This window comes from Balaenoptera musculus, chromosome 14 (assembly GCF_009873245.2).
Source record: "Balaenoptera musculus isolate JJ_BM4_2016_0621 chromosome 14, mBalMus1.pri.v3, whole genome shotgun sequence".
NCBI lineage: Eukaryota > Metazoa > Chordata > Mammalia > Artiodactyla > Balaenopteridae > Balaenoptera > Balaenoptera musculus.
Genome location: NC_045798.1, coordinates 27362286 through 27381717, shown reverse-complemented (window position 1 = coordinate 27381717; position 19432 = coordinate 27362286). Strand labels below are relative to the sequence as shown.

Below are 19432 nucleotides of genomic sequence, written 5' to 3'. Positions count from 1 at the left end.
TACCCTTCCCCCTCCCCATGTCCTCAAGTCCATTCCTGACGTATGCGTCTTTATTCCTGTCCTGCCCCTAGGTTCATCAGTACCTTTTTTTTTTTTTTTTTTTTTTTAGATTCCATATATGTGTTAGCATACGGTATTTGTTTTTCTCTTTCTGACTTACTTCACTCTGTATGACAGACTCTAGGTCCATCCAACTCGTTACAAATAACTCAATTTCGTTTCTTCTTATGTCTGAGTAATATTCCATTGTATACATGTGCCACATTTTCTTTATCCATTCATCTGTCGATGGACACCTAGGTTGCTTCCATGTCCTGGCTGTTGTAAATAGTGCTGCAGTGAACACTGTGGTGCATGACTCTTTTTGAATTATGGTTTTCTCAGGGTATGCCCAGTAGTGGGATTGCTGGGTCATATGGTAGTTCTGTTTTTAGTTTTTTAAGGAACCTCCATACTGTTCTCCATAGTGGCTGTATCAATTTACATTCCCACCAACAGTTGGCAGGCGGATTCTTAACCACTGTGCCACCAGGGAAGTCCCATCAGGTGGTTCTTTTTAATTGCATTTCCCTGTGAGTGATGATGTTGAGAACTTTTTCATGTCCTTTTTTTTTTTTTTTTTAATTTGGCCATGCCACATGGCATGCGGGATCTTAGTTTCCCGGCCAAGAATTGGACCCATGCTCCCTGCAGTGGAAGCACAGAGTCTTAACCCCTGGACCACCTGGGAAGTCCTTTTTCATGTCCTTTTTAACCATTCATGTATCTTCTTTGGAGAAGTGTTTCTTCAAATATTTTGCTCACTTGTATGAGGTTTTTTGCCTTTTCGTTATTTATATTTATTGTTGAGTTGTAGAAGTTCTTTTTGTATTCCAGATATACAAAAGTTCTTAGATGTATTGCAGATATTTTCTGTCAGTGACTTACCCATTCATTTGCTTAACTGTACTTTTAAAAACATCTGTTTATTTGTTTAGGACACTAAAATTCACTCTTTCTGTATATCATTCTTTGAGCTTTGACAGATGTAACCAGCACCACACTCAGGATGCGGAACACACTTCTATCCCCCCGTAGTTCCCTTGTGCACCTTGTGGTCAGTGCCTCCTCTGCCTTGAGGTCCCACCTGGCAACCACTTGTCTTCTGGTAAAGTCCAGTTTATAATAATTTTTCTTCTTGGTGATGAAGGTAAGCACTCTGTCTAACGCAGGTTCACAAAGATTTTCTTATATTTTCTCCTAGAAGTTTTATACTGTTAGGTTTTATATTTAAGTCCTTGATCTGTTTTGGGTTAATATTTGTATCCGATGTAAGGTATGGGTTGAGGTTTGTTTTTTTTTGGGTTTTTGTTTTTGTTGTTGTTTTGTTTTTTTGAGTGGTAGAGCACTGGGATTTTTTATTTTTTGAAGTATAGTTGACTTACACTGTTGTGTTAGTTTCAAGTGTACTGCAAAGTGATTCAGATATATATATGTATATATGTTTATATTTACATATATGTTTATACATATATTTATATTACATATATATTCTTTTTCAGATTCTTTTCCATTGTAGGTTATTACAGATACTGAATATAGTTTCCTATGCTATATATAGGTCCTTGTTGTTTACCTAGTTTATATATAGTAGTGTGTATCTGTTAATCCCAAACTCCTAATTTATCCCTCCTGCCCCCCACCCCTTTCCCCTTTGGTAACCATAATTTTGTTTTGTATGTCTGTGAGTTGAGCTTCATTTTTTGATATGTGGACTTCCAGTTGTTTCACTACCACTTACTGAGATATTATTCTTTTTCCATTGAATTGTCTTTGTACCTTTGTCAAAAATCAATTGGCCACATTAGTGTGGGTTTATTTCTGGGCTCTGTGTTCTGTTCCATTGAACTAGGTATCTTTACTGAGCTTTTGATCAAAGAAATTATGAATTTTGAAGAAGTCCAATTTATCAGTTTTTTCTTTTATGGTAATCTTTACCTACTCCATGGTTGGGAAGATCTGCCTCCTTACTAGACTTTGAGCTCTGTGAGGGCAGAGACCTTGTACTTCTCCTTCTGTTCTTGCTTGCATCCAGCACAGTACCTGGCCCCCAGGAGGCACAAGGCTCTGTTGTTTGAAGGAGCTAATGGGTTTGTCTTAAGGATTTAAATGTAAAAATGTATTCGAGGCACTTTATACACTGCTTGGCACATGCAAAATGAACTTTCAAGAATCTGATTTTGCTATAGCTTGTTGTTTTCTCTTGAGATGTACTGGCTATACTATACCATGGCTGTCATCAGAATATGTTTTGAGTGTTGTATGAAATTGCTGATATAGTTTACATAAGAGATGTGAGATAGCTATCAATCCAGTTCTGCAAACCAGCCAAGGCTTTCATTCAGATTTCATGGTGAGATCAAATGTTAACAACCAAGCAAAAACTAAGAGTTCGGCACCATCAAACCAGCTTTACAAAAAATGTTAAAGGGACTTCCTAGTGGAAAATAAAAGACCACACTAGAAATATGGAAAATAATGAAAGGAAAAATCTAATTGGTAAAAGGAAATATACGTGAAAGTAGTAAACTCACCATGTATGAAGCCAAGTAGGAAGGTTAAAAGACAAAGTAGTAAAATCATCCATAACCATCTAAGTAAAGGGATACACAAAACAAAAAGATATAAAATATGATGTCACGGGCTTCCCTGGTGGCGCAGGTGGTTGAGAATCTACGCCTGCCAATGCAGGGGACACCGGGTTCAAAGCCCTGGTCTGGGAAGATCCCACATGCCGTGGAGCGACTAGGCCCGTGAACCACAGTTACTGAGCCTGCGCATCTGGAGCCTGTGCTCCGCAACAAGAGAGGCCCGCGCACCGTGATGAAGAGCTGCCCCCGCTTGCCGCAACTGGAGAAAGCCCTCGCACAGAAACGAAGACCCAACACAGCCATAAATAAATAAATAAATAAATAAAAATTTAAAAAACATGATGTCAAACCAGTAAACTTTGTGCGGGGGTGGGCAGTAAAAATGCAGGTTAGAATGCGTTTGAACTCGAGATCAGCAGTTTACAATAATCGTATCTATCTATCTATGTATCTATCTAACTATATATATAAACCTCATGATAACCACAAACCAAAAACCTGTAATAAATACACACACACAAAAAAAGAATCCAAATATAACATGAAAGATTCATCAAATCACAAGGGAATAGAGCAAAAGAAGAAGAAAGGAACAAAAAAGAACTACAAAACAACTCAAAAACAGTCAACAAAATGGCAATTAAGTAGGTGCATATGAATAAATATTTTAAATGTAAATCGACTGAATACTCCAATCAAAAGACAGAGAGTAGCTGAATGGATGCACAAAATAAGACCCATATATATGCAGCCTAAAGGTAACTCACCTCACATGTAAAGCCACACAGACTGAAAGGAGATAGAAGAAGGTATTTCATGCTAATGGAAGTGAAAAGAAAACTGAGGTAGCAATACTTACATCAGACAAAATACACTTTAAAACAAAGATTGTAAGAAGTGGGGCTTCCCTGGTGGCGCAGTGGTTGAGAATCTGCCTGCTAATGCAGGGGACACAGGTTCAAGCCCTGGTCTGGGAAGATCCCACATGCCTCGGAGCAACTAGGCCCGTGAGCCACAACTACTGAGCCTGCGCGTCTGGAGCCTGTGCTCTGCAACAAGAGAGGCCGCGATAGAGGCCCGCGCACCGCAATGAAGAGTGGCCCCCGCTTGCCACAACTAGAGAAAGCCCTCGCACGGAAACGAAGACCCAACACAGCCAAAAATAAATAAATAATAAAAATAAGTAAATTAAAAAAAAAAAAAAAGATTGTAAGAAGTGACAAAAAGGATATTACATAATAATCAAGGGATCAATCCAAGAATAAAATATAACAGTTGTAAATATACATGCACCCAGGGACTTCCCTGGTGGTCCAGTGGTTAACACTTTGCCTTCCAATGCAGGGGGTGCAGGTTTGAACCCTGGTCAGGGAGGTAAGGTCCCACATGCCTCAGGGCCAAAAAACCAAAACATAAAACAGAAGCAATATTGTAACAAATTCAATAAAGACTTCAAAAATTCAGTCCACGTTAAAAAAAAAAGAAGTCTTAAAAAATATATATATACATGCACCCAACATAGGAATAACCTAAATACATAAAACAACATAAAGGGTGACATTGATAGTAACACAATAATAGTAGGGAATTTTCACATCCCATTTTCATCAATGGACAGATCATCCGGAAGGAAAATCAGTAAGGAAACACTGGTCTTAACACATTAGACAGATGGACTTAATAGACCTATATAGAACATTCCATCTGAAAGCAGCAGAATACACATTCTTTTCAAGTGCACACGGAACATTCTCCAGCATAGACCATATGCTAGGCCACAAGATAAGTCTCAGTAAATTTAAGAAGACTGAAATCATATCAAGCATCTTTTTCTACCACAACACTGAGACTAGAAATCAACTACAAGAAAAAATACAAAAAACACAAACATGTGGAGGCTAAACAATATATTGCTAAACAACCAATGGATCATTGAAGAAATAAAATTTTTAAATTCCTGGAGATGCATGAAAACAAAAACACAATGATCCAGGGACTTCCCTGGTGGTCCAGTGGTTAAGAATCCACCTTCCAATGCAGGGGACGTGGGTTCGATCCCTGGTCGGGGAACTAAGATCCCACATGCCGTGGGGCAACTAAGCCTGTGCACCACAACTAGAGAGCCTGCGTGCCGCAACTACAGAGCCCATGCGATCTGGAGCCCACGCACCACAACTGGAGAGAAGCCCACACACTGCAACAAAAGATCCTGCGTGCTGCAACTAAGACCTGATGCAGCCAAAAATAAATAAATCAATAAAAAATAACACAATGATCCAAAATCTATAGGATATCGCAAAAGCAGTTCTGAACGTTTATAATGATATAAGCTACCTCAGGAAATAAGAAAATCTCATACAACATAAAGAAACTAGAAAAAGAAGAACAAAACCCAAAGTTAGTAGAAACAAAGAAAGATCAGAGCAGAAATAAATAAAATATAGAGACTAAAAAACAATAGAAAATATCAATGAAACTAAGAGCTGGGTTTTTGAAAAGCTAAACAAAATTGATAAACCTTTAGCCAGACTCATCAGTAAGAAAGAGAAAGGGCCCAAATAAAATCCGAAATGAAAAAGGAGACATTACAATTGATACCACAGAAATACAAAGGATCATAAAAGACTGCTATGAACAATTATATGCTAATAAAATGGACAACCTAGAAGAAATGGACAAATTCCTAGAAATGCAAAATCTCCCTAGACTGAACCAGGGAGAAATAGAAAATATGAACAGACCAATTACCAGTAATGAAATTGAATCAGTAAGAAAAAAAAAAAACTCCCAACAAACAAAAGTCCAGGACCAGATGGCTTCACAGGTGAATTCTACCAACCATTTAGAGAAGAGTTAATATCTTTCCTTCTCAAACTATTCAAAAAAATTACAGAGAGGAATGCTTCTGAACTCATTCTGTGAGGCCAGCATCACCCTGATACCAAAACCAGACAAAGATATCACCAAAAAAGAAAATTACATTCCAATATCATTGATGAACATAGATGCCAAAATCCTCAACAAAAAAATATTAGCAAACCAAATTCAACAATACATTAAAATCCCGGACTTCCCTGGTGGCACAGTGGTTAAGAATCCACCTGCCCAATGCAGGGGACACGGATTCGATCCCTGGTCTGGGAAGCAACTAAGCCCATGCGCCACAACTACTGAGCCTGCGCTCTAGGGCCCGTGAGCCACAACTACTGAAGCCCGCACGCCCTAGAGCCCGCGTGCCACAACTACTGAGCCCGTGTGCTGCAACTACTGAAGCCTGCGTGCCTAGAGCCCGTGCTCTGCAACAAGAGAAGCCACCACAATGAGAAGCCCACGCACCGCAACAAAGAGTAGCCCCCACTCGCCACAACTAGAGAAAGTCTGTGCGCAGCAATGAGGACCCAACACAGCCAAAAATTTAAAAAAATAAAATAAAAAAAAATAAGCAGAAAAACTAATACATTAAAATCCCCACGATCAAGTAGGATTTCTCTCGGTGATGCAAGGATGGTTCACTATCCACAAATCAATCAATGTGATGCACCACATTAACACATTAAAGAATAAAAATGTCATCTCAATAGACGTGGAAAAACTTTTGACAAAATTCAGCATCCGTTTGTAATTTTAAAAAACTCTCAACAAAGTAGGTATAGAAGAGACGTACCTGAACATAATAAAGGCCATATATGACAAGTCCACAGCTAACGTCATTCTCAACAGTGAAAAGCTGAAAGCATTTCCTATGAGACCAGGAACAAGACAAGGATGCCCACTCTTGCCACTTTTTATTCAACAGGGTAATGGAAGTCCTAGGTACAGCAATCAGACAAGAAAAAGAAATTAAAAAAAAAAAAAAGAATAGGGACTTCCCTGGCCGTCTAGTGGTTAAGACTCCGTGCTCCCAATGCAGGGGGCCCGGGTTCTATCCCTGGTCAGGGAACTTAGATCCCGCATGCCGCATGACGTGGCCAAAAAAGAAGAAGAAGGAAAAAGAAGGAATAAAAGGAATCCAAATTGGAAAGGAAGAAGTAAAACTGTCAGTGTTTGCAGATGACATGATACTACACATAGAAAATTCTAAGGACGCCACCAAAAAACTGCTGGAGCTCATCAATGAATTTTGTAAAGTTGCAGATACAAAATTAATATACAGAAATCTGTGGCATTTTTATACACTAACACTGAACTGTCAGAGAAATTAAGAAAACAGTCCCATTTACAGTCACATAAAAAAGAATAAACATTTAAAAATGGGCAGAGATGTGAATACATGTTTTTCCAAAGAAAACATACAGATGGCCAATAGGCACGTGAAAAGATGCTCAACACCACTAATCATCAGTGAAATGCAGTTCAAAACCACAATGAGATATCACCTCACAGCTGTTGGAATGGCTGTCATCAAAAAGACAACAAATAACAAGTGTTGGCAAGGATGTGCAGAAAAAGGAACCTCCGTGCACTGTTGGTGGGAATGTAAATTGGTGCAGCCACTATGGAAAACAGTATGGAGAGTCTTCAAAAAGTTAAAAATAAAACCACCATATACGGTGCAGCAGTTCCACTCCTTGGTATTTATCCAAAGAAAATGAAAATACTAAGTAAAAGAGATATATGCACACCTATGTTTATTGCAACATTGTATACAATAGCCAGGATATGAAAGCAACCTAAGTGTGCCCATCAATTGATGAGTAGATGAAGAAGATGTGGTATATATATACAGTGGGATATTACTCGGCCATAAAAAGAATAAAATCTTGCCATTTGTATCAACGTGGATGTACCTAGAGGGTCTTATGCTAATTGAAATAAGTCAGAGAAAGACAAATACTGTATGATTTCACTTATATGTTGAATCTAAAAAAAAACAAAACAGGGACTTCCCTGGTGGTCCAGCGGTTAAGACCCTGCCTTCCCAATGCAAGGGGCCCGGGTTCAATCCCTGGTCAGAGAACTAGATCCCGCATGCTGCAACTAAAGATCTTGCATGCCGCAACAAAGGTGCCACGTGCTGCAACTAAGACCCGGCACAGGCAAATAAATAAATAAGTAAATGAATAAATAAAAATTTAAAAAGATACAAAACAAACAAGTGTAACAAAACAGAAACAGAGTTATAGATACAGAGAAGAAGCAGGTGGTTGCCAGAGGGGAGGGGTAGGGGAAGGAAAGAAATAGGTGAGGGAGATTAAGAGGTTCAAACTTACAGTTGCAATGTAATTGGTTCACAGGTATGAAATATACAACATAGGGAATATGGTCAATAATATTATAATAACTTTGTATGGTGACAGATGGTAGCTGGAGTTGTGATCATTTGAAGTGTATAGAAATATAGAATCACTATGTTATATAACGGAAACTAACATAGTGTTGTAGGTCAGTTATAGTTCAAAAACAAAAATTAACTCAGAGAAAAGAGATCAGATTTGTGGTTACCAGAGGCGGGGGTTGGGGAGGAGGGGGAATTGGATGAAGGCAATCGAAAGGTACAAACTTCCAGTTATAAGATAAATAAGTGCTCAGGATGTAATGTACAACATGATAAATAGAATTAACACTGCTGCGTGTTATATAGGAAAGTCGTTAAGAGAATAAACCCTAAGAGTTCTCATCACAAGGAAAAAAATGTCTCTGCTTCTTTAATTTTCTGTCTATATGAGATGATTGATATTCACTAAACTTATTGTGATAATCATTTCACGATGTCTGTAAGTCAGATCATTACGGTGCACATCTTAAACTTATACAGTGCTGTTTGTCATTATATCTCAATAAAACCGGGAGAAAAAAATAAAAGTAAAAAGTGTGTGGCATGAGTGTTGGATGAAGCTGCTGGTGGATGTTCCGTCAGAGGCGGATGCTGTAACTCCAGTTCTGCCCACCCCTTCGCCCTGGTCTCCCTCCCAAGTATGCCCCTCCCTCCCTCCCCTGCACCCAGCCCTCATAAAGTGTAGACTTGTTGCCAGTTGCTGTTCGTTCCTTGAGGTGCTGTTGGTTCAGTAGAAATGCGTGGCAATCCTTCCTCTCCTCTCTGGTCCCGTCCTTTTCCTGGGGTCTCCCCTCCTCTTTTAGGCTCACTCACTTGCAGCCAGGCCTTCTTTCCCGAACATCCACCGAGGAGACTCACAGGGCAGGGCAGGCACAGCAGACCAGCCAGTGTCCTGGTTGGGCCGTGTCTGAGGAGAGAAGGTTGCAGGTCATGGTCATGTAGATGTAGATGTAGAACGTGCTTGTTATTTATGAGAAATCAACACTGAACTTCGGCCTTGTCACTTTGTGCTGGTGGGAGCAATGTCCAGCCTTGTGACTCCTCGGCTGATGGGCGGGAGTGGCTGCCGCTCCCCTGGGGCAGGCAGGTGCCGGGAAGCAGGGGGCGTCTTCTCTCCCTCAGGTGGGCTGAGTGAGGGGGAGCCTGGCCCTGGCTCAGTGAAGGGTTTGAAGGTCACAGTGACTGGGGAGCCAGCCCCTGGTGGTAGGCACATCGATGCACATCGAAGCATCAGTGGATGTATTTTGAAACCACCACAGGAGCCTTTTCATGTTCACAGTGCTTTGGTGCATCCCTGGCTCTGCAGGTCCCGTTGGCAGACAGGCAGCCCTGGTCCCCTGGGGCTTTGTGGGGCTGACCTCTACGGAGGCACTGCGTTTCATGAGTCCTCTGACTTCTGTCTTAACAGAGAGAAAATGGGTCAGAATCAGAAAATTTGGACCCAACCCTCTGAAGGACGATGGGTTAGTCACGCCCCACATCAGAGTGCAGAGCATCCTGACGGGGCGGCTGTGATTCCTGCCTGGATTCCACTTAGCTTTGCTGGCTTCGGGGCTGGGGATCTGGGTCCTATCCTGCTGTGCCAGCCCAACAGGGGACAGGGCAGGTGGGTCAGCCCTTCTGCTGAGGGAGCCAGGCGGCTGAGGCGGGGATAGCATAAGCAGCGAGGTGTCTGGCCTGCCTTTAAACCCCACTGGTAACACTTCAGTCTATAGTTTGCCCTGAGCCATGCGCCTCCGTCTCCCTCTAGAACTCTGGGCCCTCGGGCTTGAGGGTCACAGGCAGCTGGTCTCTGAGCGCCTTGCGGCTTGAAGATCAGATGCCAGTGTCCCTCCTGCTGTGACCCTGACGTCTGCCTGAGCCCAGGGCCGCCCAGGCCTCCTGTCCACGGGGCCTCGACGGGGCGCCGCACCGTTCAGAGCCCTGGGCCTGCCCCTTTCCCCGGGCAGGTCCCTCCAAGAGCATGTTCCTCCTCAGAGGGCCCCGGAGTCATTCCAGGAAGACGGAGGACACACATGAAGCTGTGCAGCTGGCCACCTCCTTGGGGCCTCGTGTCCACCACCCTTAGGAGGGGATGGAGCCCAGCAAGGTGGAGTAGGGTTCTTGGCTGACAAGGGGCTTTACTGCAGTCCGGGAGCTGAGGCCTGCGGTTTGTCTCGGGACAGGTCCCTGGGGCCTCTTTCAAAGCTCATCTCCCTGTATGTCATGCCAGGAACCTGCTGGAGCCGTGAAGTGATAGCGACTGGGAACCACTGGGAACGGGCCAGGGGTGCTACAGGGGGAGCCGTGGGAATAGCTGAGTCAGGGTTCCCAAGAACATGGGAGGAGGGGGTGCCGGAGGAAGGCTGGAGGCGGCCCTTCACCTCCTGAAAGGGCAAGTGGCACTTGGAACCCGTCGGGAAGGTGGGAGTTGCTGATGTGATCACAGTTGGTTCTAAAACGGCCTCCCAGGCCCTGCTGCCATGGGTGTTCTGGGGCTACTCCTGCGTGGCTCCTCACAGCGTGACCGTGAAGGCACTTGGTCCCTTTGGTTCATGTGTCCCGCTGGGCCCGGCCACACAGGGCTCCCTCCAGGGCACACGCCCCACCTTCCCTGATCGTGGCAGGGGTCCAGCCCAGGGCCTTCCCTGTGGTCACTGGGGGTTCAGGCCCCTTATTCTCAGCCTCTGACCTTGGGACTCAGGTGAGCCCTCTGCAGGGGGCCCACCTTGCAGGGCGACCCGCGGATCTGCATCTGACTTCTCTGCGTTGTCAGCACTTGTTAGCAGGAACCGGCAGCCCTCATGCCCAGGCGCCATGCCTTCTAGCCCTGTGCAGTGCTGCCCAGCGCCCACTGGGCCCCACCCTGAGCTCTTTCCGGGGAAGCATGTGCGAACCATGTTGGGGAGGCCGGGTGGCCTAGGACTGGGCCTGCGGGCCGCTGGGAGCCTGGGCCGTGGTGGCTGGGGAGAGGAGGCCCAACCCGCTCCTGCATTTCTGGGCTGAGTTTTGATTTCCCAAGTGATGGGCTTCTGCTGTATGCCATTTTCCTCTATTTCTCTTCTTTAATAAATTTATGTATTTTTGGCTGCGTTGGGTCTTCGTTGCTGTGCGCAGGCTTTTTCTAGTTGCGGCAAGCGGGGGCTACTCTTCATTGTGGTGTGCGGGCTTCTCATTGCAGTGGCTTCTCTTGTTATGGAGCACGGGCTCTAGGCGCTCGAGCTTCAGTAGTTGTGGCGCTCGGGCTCTAGAGCACAGGCTCAGTAGTTGTAGTGCACAGGCTTAGTCTGCGGCATTTGGGATCTTCCCAGACCAGGGCTCAAACCCGTGTCCCCTGAATTGGCAGGTGGATTCTTAACCACTGGTGCCACCAGGGAAGTCCCCCTCTACTTCTTTTTTTTTTTTTTTTTTTTTTTTGGCCGCGCCATATGGCATGTGAGATCTTAGTTCCCTGACCAGGGATTGAACCCGGGCCTGGGCAGTGAAAGCACAGAGTCCTAAGCACTGGTCCGCCGTGTAAGTCCCTTCCTCTATTTCTTTGTGGGTAAATGTTGAGAGGAAATCAGTTCCAGACAATTTAGGCCATGTACTAAATTTCACACAGAAACCTGAGACAGCTCACTTTACATAATTTAAAATGAGGCCAAGACTTGCTGACAAAGAAGAAATTGAATCTAGAGAAAGAATCTACTGCAGAGACATGACATTTCTACAGGGCACGAGTCCTCCAGGCCCCAGACATCGCGTGGTTAAAGCAGTAGCTCTGGGCTTCCCTGGTGGCGCAGTGGTTGAGAATCCGCCTGCCAATGCGAAGGACACGGGTTCGGGCCCTGGTCCAGGAAGATCCCACATGCTGCGGAGCAACTAAGCCCGTGCACCACAACTACTGAGCCTGCGCTCTAGAGCCCGCGAGCCACAACTACTGAGCCCACGCTCTAGAGCCTGCGAGCCACAACTACTGAGCCCATGCGCCTAGAGCCCACGCTCCACAAGAGAAGCCAACTCAATGAGAAGCCTGTGCACACAATGAAAAGTAGCCCCCGCTCGCTGCAACTGGAGAAAAAGCCCGTGCACAGCAACGAAGACCCAATGCAGCCAAAGATAAAAATAAATAAATAAATAAATTTATTTTAAAAAAAAAAAGCAGTAGCTCTCCCCATGTGGCTGGGGTTTCTAGGACTCCAAGAGGTCAGATGATTTTCATGACAGCACCAAGGGGTCCTCTGCCTCTCTCTCCCTCTCACAGGTGCAGAGTGCTGTTTCCAGAGGCTACCTGATGTGATGGCCAATGGGATATGTGCTTGGGATTCTCTCTCTTTTCATTCATTCATTCATTCATTCACTTATTCTCTCTCCTTTCTTTTAAAGGGTTTTTAAAAATTGTGGTAAAATTCACATGACATCAGGTTTACCACTTTAACCATTTTAAGTGTACAGGTCAGTGTAAGTACATTGGCAGTGGTGTGCAGCCGTCACTGCCATTCATCTCCAGAACTTTTTCATCTTCCCAAACTGAAACTCTGTCCCCATCAGACAAAAGCTCCCCATCCCCAACCCCCGTCCACTGACAACCTCTTCTGTTTTCTGTCTCTGTGGATTTGACTGCTCCAGGGACTTCATGTAAGTGGAGTCGTACAGTACTTGTCTTCCTGTGTCTGGCTTGTTTCACTGAGTATAATGTCCTCAAGGTTCATCCACATTGTAGCATGTGTCAGAATTTGCTTCCTTTTTATGACCCAGTAATATTCCATTGTATGGACAGGCCGCAGCTTGTTTATCCATCATCTGTTGCTGGACACCTGGGTTGTTCCTCCTCTTGGCTCTGGTGAGTCATGCTGCTGTGAGCATCAGAGGACAGGTGTCTGTGAGTCCTGGCGTTCAGTTCTCTTGGACACATACCTAGGAGTGGGATTGCTGGCTCCTGTAGTAACTCTGTGTTTAAGCTTTTTTTTTTTTCTTATATTGGAGTATAGGTGATTTACAATGTAGTGTTAGTTTCAGGTGTACAGCAAAGTGATTCAGTTATACATATATCCATTCTTTTTTCAGATTCTTTTCACATATAGGTTATTACAGAGTATTGAGTAGAGTTCCTTGTGCTATACAGGAGGTCCTGGTAGTGTGTATATGTTAATCCAGCCTCTTAATTTATCCCTCCCCCTGACCTTTCCCCTTTGGTAACCATAAGTTTGTTTTCTAAGTCTGTGAGTCTGTTTCTGTTTTGTAAATAAGTTCATTTGTATCATTTTTAGATTCCACATGTAAGTGATATCATATGGTATTTGTTTTTCTTTGTCTGACTTCACTTAGTGTGATAATCTCTAGATCCATCCATGTTGCTGCAAACGGCATTATTTCATTCTTTTTTTATGGCTGAGTAATATTCCATTGTATATATGTACCACATCTTTATCCATTCATCTGTTGATGGACATTTAGGTTGCTTCCATGTCCTGGCTATTGTAAATAGTGCTGCAGTGAACATTGGGGTGCATGTATCATTTCAAAGTATGGTTTCCTCCAGATATATGCCCAGGAGTGGGATTGCCGGATCATATGGTAGCTCTATTTTTAGTTTTTGAGGAACCTCCGTACTGTTCTCCATAGTAACTGCACCAGTTTACCTCCCACCAATAGTGTGGGAGGGGTCCTTTTTCTCCACACCCTCTCCAGCGTTTATGATGTGTTTGACCTTTTGAGTAAATGCTTGGGAAGCTTGTGTTTACACAGTTTCTCAGCTTTAATTTCCAATACAATAAATGTTGATAGATGTATCCCATATAAACAAAAGATGTTTGGTGTCCTCAGAATTTTTAAGAGTATAAAAAGGTTTTGAAATGAAAAGATTTGAGAACTAGTGTGAAAGAAGTTCGTATTTTGGTGTTGTGGCCTTGCACGTACATGATGAGGGCATGGATTATTTCAAAAAGCATGAACAATCCATTGTCTAGAATAGCCAGCCAGGAGATAGTCATCACAAGAGGGGCTGGGACAGGACCTTGGTAAAGCCAGTAGTGGAAAGAGGGGGAGACGATTTTGAGCAGCTTTGTACATGGCAGAAATTGTGCTGGATGCTTTACAAGGGGACCCGAGAGGATATTGAGGAAGAAAGGAAAGGGAATGTTGATTTACAGCTGGAGTAACACCAGTGAGACCCTCGGGAATCCCCAGCGGACACAGTAAGCAGCTGACCGTGTGGTGGTCCCCGCCTGGCACGCGAGGCAGGCTGTGCCACGTACTGGCTCTTCCTGCTCCGTTGACCACACTAGCGCAATCACCTGGAGGGTTGCCCAGCACGAAGTGGTGCTTGGCAAATATTTTTTGAATGAGCAATTCACATGTGTTAACCAGTGATTCACAGGTTGGATTGCTTTCTGAACAGCCCCTGCACTGTGCAGGTGAGTCAGGAAGGGAAAGAACCTTCCCGGGGATATCAGAACTGATGACGCTTTGTTAGCGACTTAAAGAACAGAGTAGTTCAGTTCGGCAGACATTCAGTGGGCACCTCCCTGTGTTAGGTGCTGGGTATGGGTAGGTTTATTTCGACACTTAACTCTAGAACAGGGTTTGGCAAACTGCAGCCTGCAGCTGGCTGCTCGTTTTGGTCTTCTTTTGTCTTACACGTTGCTGCATTTCAGTGGTTCATTCCTTTTTACTGCTGAGTAGTATTCCATGGTATGGCTCCACTGCAGTTTGCTTATCCATTCAGTTGTTTGGGGCATTTGGGTTGTTTCCAGCTTTTGGCTATTGCAAATAATGTTACTCTGAACATGTCTCTGTATGGTCATATACTTCTCTTGGATAAATCCCTAGGAGTGGAATGACTGTGTCATATGGTAGGTATATATTCAGCCTTATAGAAACTGTCAAACTGTTTTCCACAGTAGTTGTACCATTTTTACATTCCCACTAGCACTGTAGGAGAGTTCTAATTACCTCACATATTGTCAGCTCTTGGTATCGTCATTTTTCATTTTAGCCATTCTAATATGTAATGGTATCTCATTAGGACTTTAATTTGCATTTCCTTAATGAGTAATGATGTTGAGCATCTTTTTATGTGTTTTTGCCATCTGTATATCTTCTTCGGTTAATTGTGCATTCTTTTTTTTTTTATTTTTGGCCATGCCTCAAGGCTTATGGGATTTTAGGTCTCCAACCAGGGATTGAACCTGGGGCCCTGGCAGCCTGGCAGTGAGAGCACCGAGTCCTAACTACTGGACCGCCAGGGAATTCCCTAGTTAATTGTCCATTAAAATCTTTTGCCCATTTAAAAAATTGGGTGGGTTGTTTTCTTTTGAGAATATGAGAGTTCTCAAAAGAAATACGAGAGTTCTTTATATATTCTGGATACAAATCCTTTATCAGATGTGTGATTTACAGTTCTCTCCCAGTATGCAACTTTTATTTTTATTCTCTTAACAATGTCTTTTGAAAAGGAAAGTTCTCTATTTTAATGAAGTCCAATTTATCAACATTTTCTTTTATGGATTATACTTCTGGTGGAGGTATCTAAGAAATCTTTGCCTCATCCAAGGTCGCAAAGATTTTCTCCTATGTTTTCTTCTAGAAGTTTTATAGTCTTAGGTTTTACTTTTAGCTCTGTGATTTATTCTGAGTTAATTTTTGGCACAAGAAATGGATCACAGTTTTTCTTTTCTTTTTTTAAATGGCTATCCAGTTGTTATTTTCTCTGTTTTCTTGTGTCATCAATTTTCTCTCTGATCTTTTTTTACTTCTTGGCTGATGCTTACTTTGGGTTCATTTGTTCTTCTGATTTCTTAAAGTGGCAGCTGAGGTCATTGATTTGAGACCTTTCTTCTTTTCTGATATAGGAATTTTAAACATTTAAAAATATTTGTTTGTTTACAGCTGTGTTGGGTCTTTGTTGCTGCACGCAGGCTTTCTCTAGTTGCCGTGAGCAGGGGCTACTCTTCGTTGCAGTGCATGGGCTTCTCATTGCAGTGGCTTCTTGTTGTGGAGCACGGGCTCTAGGCGCTCAGGCTTCAGTAGTTGTGGTGCACGGGCTTAGTAGCTCCTCGGCTTGTGGGATGTTCCCAGACCAGGGCTCGAACCCGCATCCCCTGCATTGGCAGGTGGATTCTTAACCACTGCGCCACCAGGGAAATCCCCTGATATAGAAATTTAATGCAATACATTTGCCTCTGTGAACTGCTTTAGTTGCATTTCACAAATTTTCATTAAATTAAAATGCTTTCTAATCTCCCTTTTCATTTCTCCTTTGACTCATAGGCTATTTAGAAGTATGTCAGTTGTTTTCCATACAGTTGGGGGATTTCCCAGACATCTTTCTGCTGTTGATTTTTTTTAATAATTTATTTATTTATTTTTGGCTGAGTTGGGTCTTCATTGCTGTGCACGGACTTTTCTCTAGTTTCAGTGAGCAGGGGCTACTCTTCGTTGCGGTGCGCAGGCTTCTCATTGCAGTGGCTTCTCTTGTTGCGGAGCACGGGCTCTAGGCGTGCGGGCTTCAGTAGTTGTGGCACACGGCCTCAGTAGTTGTGGCTCACAGGCTCTAGAGTGCAGGCTCAGTAGTTGTGCACGGGCTTAGTTGCTCGGTGGCATGTGGGATCTTCCCGGACCAGGGCTCGAGCCCGTGTCCCCTGCATTGGCAGGCGGATTCTTAACCACTGTGCCACCAAGGAAGCCCCTGCTGTTGATTTTTAATTTAATTCCATTGTGATCAAACCACACACTTAAATTTGAACCTTTATGAATGTATTGAGATTTGTTTTATGGCTCGTATATTTATCTATTATGGTTAATGTTTTGTACGCATGTGAAAAGAATGTGTATTCTGCTGTAGTTGGGCAGAGATTTCTGTGAATGTCGGTTGGGTCCAGCTGGTTGATAGTGTTGTTCAGGTTGTCTGTATCCTTGCTGATTTTCTTTTTTTTTTTTTTTTTTTTAAAGATTGATTGATTGATTGATTGATTGGTTGCTATGTTGGGTCTTCGTTTCTGTGCTAGGGCTTCCTCTAGCTGCGGCAAGTGGGGGCCACTCTTCATCGCGGTGCGCGGGCCTCTCACTATTGTGGCCTCTCTTGTTGCGGAGCACAGGCTCCAGAGGCGCAGGCTCAGCAGTTGTGGTTCACGGGCCCAGTTGCTCCACGGCATGTGGGATCCTCCCAGACCAGGGCTCGAACCCGTGTCCCCTGCATTAGCAGGCAGATTCTCAGCCACCGCGCCACCAGGGAAGCCCCCCTTGCTGATTTTCTGTCTGCTTGTTCTATCAGTTATTGAGAGAAGGGATTGAAGTTGATTGTGGATTTGTCTATTAGCAGTTACAGCAGTTTTTCCTTCATTTAAAGCTCTGCTATAGATGCAGAGACATTTAAGGTTATTATGTTCTTTATCACTATTACATACCTTCCTCATTCCTCGTAATATTATTTTCCCTGAAGTCTCCTTTGTGTGGTATTAATGCAGCCACCCCTGGGACTTCCCTGGTGGTGCAGTGGTTAAGAATCTGCCTGCCAATGCAGGGGACACGGGTTCGAGCCCTGGTCCAGGAAGATCCCACATGCCACGGAGCAACTAAGCCCGTGCGCCACAACTACTGAGCCTGCGCTCTAGAGCCCACAAGCCATAACTACTGAGCCTGTGTGCCACAACTACTGAAGCCCATGCGCCGAGAGCCCGTGCCCCGCAACAAGAGAAGCCACCGCAATGAGAAGCATGCCCACCACAACGAAGAGTAGTCCCTGCTCACCGCAACTAAAGGAAGCCCCCATGCAGCAACGAAGACCCAATGCAGCCAAAAAATAAATCAAAAAATATATATATATATAAATATATATATATACAGCCACCTCTGCTTTCTTTTGATCCGTGTTAGCATGACATATCTTTGTCCATTGTTTCATATTTACCTATTTGTGTCCTTATGTAAAGTGGGTTTCTTTTAGACACATGTAGTTTCATCGTGCTTTTTTACCTATGTAACAAATTCTGCCTTTTAGTTAGGGTGTTTCGATCACCCCATATGTTTATTGATCAGGCAAATTTGATAACAGTCTACCATTTTGTCATTTGTTTTCTATTTGTGCCAACTGTTGTTTCCTTCTCCCTTTGTTTATTCTTCCTTTAGGTTGAGTATGTTTTGTTCCTTTTGTCTTCCTCGTTGGCTTATTTGCTGTAGCTCTTGTGTTAGCTTAGTGATATTCAACTTTAACTTATCGCATTCATGGGACAGACCACTTTACCTGTAGTGTTAGAACCTTTAAACGGTATGCTTCAGTTTCTCCCTTCCCGGCTTTTGTGCTGCTGTTGTCACAATTTTACTTCCACTCAGGTTATAAACCCCACAATGGAGTATGTGTGCATTTGCTTTAAATGCCTCCAGGTTGGCAGTCTTTTCTTTTTTCCTCTCAGACTGAGAAGTGTTGTTCCAGCGTCTTCCAGCTTGTGTTGTTTCTAGTGAGAAATCTGCTGTCATCTTTACTTTGTTTTTCTGTGCATCATGTCTTTTTTATCTGCTTTTAAGACTTTCCTCCTTATTGCTGGTTTTAGGCAATTTGATTATGATGTGCCCTGGCGTATTTTTCTCTCTGTTTCTTGTGTCTGCGGTTCATCAAGCTACTTGGATCTGTGGGTTTATAGTTTTCATCAAATTGGGGAATTTTTCTGCCATTGTTTTTTCAAATATTTTTTCTGTTTCCCCTCCATATACATGTGTGCGGGTGGCTTGAAGTGGTCCCAGAGCCACAATTCATTTTTTTCTAGCCTTCTTTCCTTTCTGTTTAGAGTTTCTGTTGTCTGTGCAGTGTGTTTGTATCTCTCACAGTAGGTTTCTTTCTTTGTGTCTTCCATATCTCTACTTAACATGTTTAATCTTTCCTCTAACTTCTTCAATATTTGCAATACAGTTATAATAATTCTTAATGTTTTTATCTTTTCTGTCATTTCTGCCATTTCTGGATTGATTTTTTTTTTCCTCCTCATTTTGGTCATAATTTTCTGTTTGCATACCTGGTAATTTTTTTATTGGATGGCAGACTGTGAATTTTGACTTTCTGAGTTCTGCATATTTCTGCATATTCCTATAAATATTCTTGAGCTTTGTTTTAGGATGTGACTTGCAAACAGTTTGGTCATTTCAGCTCTTCGTTTTAATCTTGGTTAGTCAGGACTAGGGCAGCATTTAGCCTAGAGTTAATTTTTCCCCACTAACCAGGCAAGACTCTTCTGCATCTTGACCCAGTGCTCCATGAATTAGAAGTTTTTTCCAGTGTGGATCCTGAGAACAGGCGCTTTTGTGGCCCTGATGAGCTTCAGTTATTGTTATTGTTCCCTCTTACCCCAAGGATGGTCTCTCCCCGGCCGTGCCTGCTGACGGCACACCTGAGAGCCAGGGCGGGCGGGTGGCAGGAGCTGGCTGACCCCTGCCTCAGTCAGGCCCTTCGGTACTGAGTTACTCAGTGTTTTGTCTGGTCCCCTATTACAGTTGCTTCCAGAAACCACTGCCCATTGTACCTTCCTTAAAGCACAGGTCTTGTCATGTCACTTACTGGCTAAATCACCTTTGC

The 19432-nt window shown here is 43.5% G+C and overlaps 1 protein-coding gene across 3 annotated transcripts in view; it reads left to right on the top strand.

Moving 5' to 3' along the window:
* The window catches only part of DGCR2 (DiGeorge syndrome critical region gene 2), a 72164-nt gene that overhangs the window by 12259 nt on the left and 40473 nt on the right, over nt 1–19432 (top strand). The gene's annotated exons all lie outside the window — the stretch shown is intronic.